The following is a 5,879-nucleotide window of genomic DNA, read 5'->3' as shown; positions in this document are numbered from 1 at the left end:
AGAAGAGCTCTGTGTAAGCTGGAAAGCTTGTCTCTTTTATTGGACCAATTTCTGTCTCTTTCACCAACAGAAGTTGGTTCAATAAAAGATATTACCTCACCCATATTGTCTAAGTATTCAGGGATGGCTCCAGCCACCACCGCAGCAAACGCGTGCCTGGGGCGGCAAGCCGCGGGGGGTGGCCTGCCAGTCGCTGTGAGGGGGCGGGCAGGCTGCCTTTGGCGGTATGCCTGCGGGAGGTCCGCAGGTCCCGCAGATTCGGCGGCAATTCGGCGGTGGGGACGTCGAAGGCGCAGCACCGGCGGACCACCCGCAGGCATGCCACCGAATCGGCGTGACCAGCGGACCGCCCGCAGGTGCGCCGCCGAAAGCCGCCTGACTGCCGTGCTTAGGGCGGCAAAAAACATAGAGCCGCCCCTGTAAGTATTGTTCTGTTTATTTGCTTCCTTTAAAAAATGTTGAAGCAAAAGAAGGGCATTTTTAGGGCCAGGTTGAATTCATTGAGACTCACTCATATAGGTAACTGCTCAAGTGGGTTGCATAGCTGTGGTTTAAGCGCAGCATTGAGTCTTTACTGCACAGTATGGACTTGATCCATCTGACACTGAAGGCAATCGAAAGACTCACATTGATTTCAATGGGAGATGGATCAGGCCACGTGTCCATGTAATTGAGAGGTTAGGGGTGCTATTTAATTCTGCTTTATCTTTTGACATTTTCAACTACCATTAAATATATGGTTGTATTTTGAAAATTATAACTGTTTAATATCTAAGATTATGGTAAAAGGAATCAGCATTGTTTAGGGTTTAGAACAGGTGATTAGGAGTCCAGAGATTGGGGTTCTATTCCCTACTCTGTCACTGACTTGCTCAGTGATCGCATTTATAACATAAAGATAAATATATGGAACCTTTGTAAAGCACTTTATGATCCTCAGATGCAAGGTACTGTAAGTGCTAAAGTATTAATATAAAAATATAGCATTTTTAAAAATACTACACTGCAGTGTTCTTAACCTTAATTTATTCAATGGCAATTTCAGAACTAGTCTATTATAATGCAATTCTTTTTTAAAATAGTATTATAACAAAGTACAGAATTACAGAAATACAATAAAAATCACATTTAATCCAGAGAAAACAATCTCAAAAATGATCCAACTAAGAATTACAAAGGTGTGTCACGCAGTTCCTATGTATCGTTTTCTTTTATCAGTAAACAGTGCAACAAATTGTCTTAATATAATTATTTAAATTAATTTGTAAATGTACTATAATATTGATTGTCTATGGTTGAGTCTTTATTTATTGACATTAATACCCTAAAAGCCATCTCTCTAATGAGAATTAGTTTCTCATCTTGAATAACTTTGATTTTCGAATTACATTTAAATGTTACATCTTGTAACATGCTAATTGTTTTAAAATTTAAAAAAATAATGTTCCATCTTGCACAGTCATCAGCTTAATGAAGCTCCTTCCGCAGAAATAATTGCCTAGTCAGCTTAACTTTTTAAGGTTACATTTAAATCTCATTTCTTCTTCACTTAATCTTAGCTCATGTGTTTTACCTTACAATTAAAATCTGAATATTTTATGTAGCATATCATACTGGTGGTTATATTGTGGAAAGAACTCTATAGCTGAACAAAATAATAACAGTGTTTGCATAGTATATTTTTGCATTATGTATCATGGTGTCATTATTAGTGACCCTGTAATTATGGTATTTTACAACACATAGACACTGTGCACCAAAATATGTTTTTATACCAGAGATTGCACAGGTTCCTAAAAATTGGTCTATTTCAGAAAATAAAAGGGGTACATGTACATAAAAACTACTTGAGTTTCTTTGAATCAGTTTCTGTACAAAATTCAGATACATTTAACTTATCAGCTTTATATCAGGAAACAATGTCCATATTTGAAAATAGTGGAAACTGCATTGTTATAACTTAATGAGATATATGATCGCCCTTGAAACCAGTGTTCAGTGCTTTAAGAAAAATGTCCGGGTTTTCAAGAAATTGCAGGATGGCAAGCATGCACAGGCAACAATATTTTGCATATTGGAAACCTGCTTTCTGATTGGAACCAGATAGTTCTCATTGGAAAGGCAACTGCTGCTCCAGACCTAGTTATCTCCTACGCAAAGATTGACAGTTGCACCAAATTAATTATTTTAATGATAGCATGCTAAGCACCCTCAGCTCTTTGGTAAAGCTTTTATATCAGATCCCCTGTGTCATTTTTATATCATGTCATTCAGTTCCAGAAACTTAAGGAACTAAAGCAGTTCATTTTTTCAATGACCGTTGTATATTAGGCATTATTGATATCTAATGAATAGCAGGAAAAAGAGGTTAAGCTCTAAGAAATGGATTTTATGCCTGAGGCTTTATTTGTTTATTTTTGTCTATATAGCTTGAAAATGTGTGATACTGTTAGACATGACTTTAAAGTCACTGTATGCCCTGCTGTAAGTTAAACACTAGAATATAAACACGTACATTAAATCTGAAACAGACAATAAAATAAGAAAACATATTTCCATTTTCTGACTGACCTCAATCTCTGAATGAAGACCCCTGCATGTTACATTAGCAGGCTGGGCTCCATTACCCTGCTGCACGCTCTGCTCAATCTACTGAAATATTGATTTTTTTTTTTTACAGAGCACATACGCTGTAAAATCAATATTCCCATACACACAGCAGATTGACAACAGCACAGCTGAGGCCGACTGGCATCACATAGTGGGTCCATGTCTAGAGACTGGGGATAGACTGGGAATGAGAAGGAAAAAAGAAAGAGCATGGGGAAAGAAACAGCAAAACCAGGAATGGACAAGGAAAAGCAATGTGAAGGCAAGTATGAAAAGACAGGAGAGGAAGTGTGCCTTATGGATAAAAGAGACAGACGGAAGGAGATAGGATTTCTGGTTTTGATGTCAAAGGAGTGGAAGAAAAGGAAATTAGGTATTTAAAGGTAAGGCCCCTTTCCTCCCCCCAAATTCACAAATATATTGTAAATATAATAAAAACAACCACTTTTGTTTTATTACATAATATAAACTAAAATTGGAGCACTTTAATTTGTTTCCATTGAGTATTTTTCCTCTGGAGCTTTTACAGGCAGTGACAATTTATGTGGATTAACAGCTATGGCCTTGATTCTACAAGAAGTCTTTAGGGAGCCACACGGGTACAGGATGCTACCCCTACAATGATCTAATGCAGGACTGGGCCCTTATACTTGCAAACACACACATTGATGGTCCCATTGAGTTCCATGGGACTTACTCAGTTGCCCAAAGTTAAGCATGAGGACTGAGGCCTAAACAACCACAGACTTAAACTTCCACTCCTTATCCAGACAAAATGCCTATTAACTTCATTAGCAGTTTTGTCTGAGTAAATAATGGAAGTTTGGCCGCATGACAGGGTTACCATTTAGCTACCCTACTACTGTTCTATTGACTGAAATGAATCCACTGTTTCTTTATAATATAAACACTTTATTTCTGTTCTCTGTTTATGTATCCTTTGCAAACTTGAACATACATTATTTATAGGCTAATATAGGAACCTTCTTCATGTACTGAGTTTTCCATACTTTTAACAACCAACAGCTATAGAAGAAGCTTGAGGGCAAATCATGTAGAAGAAAAATGTATTTCTTAAGCTTGCTTGTTAACAGTACAAAGGGAAACCAACAGCAGCTTCTGCAGAAGACAGATCCAACATGCTCTTCCAGTAGAATAAAGAACCCCACTATGCTAAGGGAGAGCCCTCTATGCAGCCCCCCCAGCCATGTGCCATTTCACAAGGGAGAGCAACCATACAACCCCAAGTGTGCACTTAATTGGACTAAGAAAAGCCCTTATGCAGCACTTCAGCCATGCACAACATTGTGCATAGAGCCCCGTGCAGGACCCCAACCAGGCACCCCGCTGCACTAAAGGAGAGCCCCGCGCAGCCCCCCCTGCCAGGCACCCCTCTGCACTAAAGGAGAGCCCCGCGCAGCCTCCCAGCCAGACATCCCCTTGCACTAAAGGAGAGCCCCGTGCAGCCCCCCCAGCCAGGCACCCCCCTGCACTAAAGGAGAGCCCCGCGCAGCCTCCCAGCCAGGCACCGTCAGCCAGCGCCCTGCCGCACCCACCCAGCCAGCTCAGCGGCTCCCAGCCGCCTCTGCCCCGAGATGGGCGGGGCCCCGCGGCGCCGGCCCCTCCCCCCTCTCCGCCTGCGAGGCGGCTTGGCGCGGAGCAGCTACAGCAGCCGTGACCTCCGACCCCGGCCGCCGCCAGCCAATAAGAGCGCAGCTCGTCTCCGAACCTAAAATTTCCACGTCGGCAAAAGTCAAGATGGAGCGGAGCGGAGGGCGGCCGGCGCCAGCACTGGGGCACCGCCGGGCCGTGGGGACGTAGCCGGCCGCGCAGCGCGGACACGGGCCGCAGCCTCCTTTGCTCCCGCCCGCCCACCTACCTCGGGGGACCGCCGCCGGCGCGGCTCCTTCGGCTGCACCGGGGCTGCTGCGGCGGCCGGAGCGCGAGGCGCTGCGCGGGACCTGTTGCGTTGGGAGCTGCTGCTGCTCCAGGTGCGGGCGGGGGAGGGGAAAGGGGGGCATAGCTCTGTCCCCGTGCAAGGAGAGGGAAAGGTGCATGGCTGGCTGAGGGGTGTCTCTGGCCCCGGTGCGAGGGGAGGGGGTACCTGGCTGGAGGGGGTCTCTGGCCCTCATGCAAGGAGGGGGTACATGGCTGGCTGGGGGTGTCTCTGGCCCCCGTGTATGGCTGGGGGCCTGCCCAGGAATTCTTACCGGTTTTTTTGGGGGGAGGGGATAAGCTTGCTTGTACTGTCAGTGCTGGCCATGGCCCCTGCTTCTTCAGCCCCAGTTTTGTGTGGAAGGTGCCAACTTGTCCCAAGTCCCTGGCATGTCTTGTATCTGTGTGCACTGTGGTGTGCTGGCAGCCCTGGGGTGGTCACCTTTCATGGGACACTAGAGCAGTGGCTCTCCCTAGCGAGCTGGAAGGCACCAGCAGTTGGACTAGTGTAACTCACTGGTGACACAGCCAGCTGTTCCTGAATTATTTCAGTCTGTTGTTCAAGCCAGCTGCTGGCGCGGGCCACTGCAACTGGTATAGACTGGAGCAGCCATTTAGCTTTGGGGCTGTTCCTTTTCTTAGTCCTGGTGCTCGGATTCTATGCTGAGTTAATTGATTAATCAAAGGGGCTCCCCTCTAACTGTCTGCATTCTCCATTTCCAGAAAGGGAGCCATCCACTTGAAGAAACTCTTGGGACCTGTACCTCGGAAGGATTTAGTCTCTTGAAGCAAAGTTCTGTGACACTCAGACTCTGATTATGATAGAAGTCAGTGCACTACAGAACTTTGTCTTTGGGGGCTGTAGCAGCGAAGGGGTTAATGCAGCAGTCCTGAAAGGCTCAGGTGGACACGTCACTACAATCTCCTTCCCAAAGGAGGTGGGATCGGAGGAGAGAATGAAATGGGAGTGGGAGAGCAGACCAGGGTTCGCTTCAGTAACTCTGCTTTGGGCTTGAAATAAAGACTTTGCTTTTATAATCTAGTGGCCTCCTAGTTTCTGAAGATTTTAGATTAAAAATAGCAGAACATCTGGGTATCAGAAAGTTATTTAAATGAGATGAATTTGACTGCAAGTATAAATGTGGAACTAAATATGGTGCTAAGTGCTACCAATTAGTGGTTATGTTAACATGTTGGGCACTATTCTTATTTGCCTAATCTCTGTAGACGTATAAAAGTTACAGAACACTTGTGCAAACCCTTAGTATTGTGGTTAAGTTTGTCATTATTTAACTGAAAGTTGTTTTAACTAGAGTTGAAGAAATGACTTGGTA

The 5,879-nt window shown here is 44.7% G+C and overlaps 1 long non-coding RNA gene across 1 annotated transcript; it reads left to right on the top strand.

Moving 5' to 3' along the window:
* The first annotated feature begins 4,368 nt into the window (after positions 1-4,368).
* LOC117871547 lies at positions 4,369-5,580 on the top strand. The gene is made up of 2 exons (XR_004644271.1): positions 4,369-4,601; positions 5,269-5,580. It is a non-coding gene; the product is annotated as an uncharacterized LOC117871547 (long non-coding RNA).
* The last annotated feature ends 299 nt before the right edge of the window (positions 5,581-5,879 follow it).

The sequence above is a fragment of the Trachemys scripta genome, chromosome 2, assembly GCF_013100865.1.
Source record: "Trachemys scripta elegans isolate TJP31775 chromosome 2, CAS_Tse_1.0, whole genome shotgun sequence".
Taxonomy (NCBI): Eukaryota; Metazoa; Chordata; order Testudines; family Emydidae; genus Trachemys; species Trachemys scripta.
Note: the sequence above shows the minus strand (reverse complement) of the source record. Positions and strands in the feature narration are given on the sequence as shown.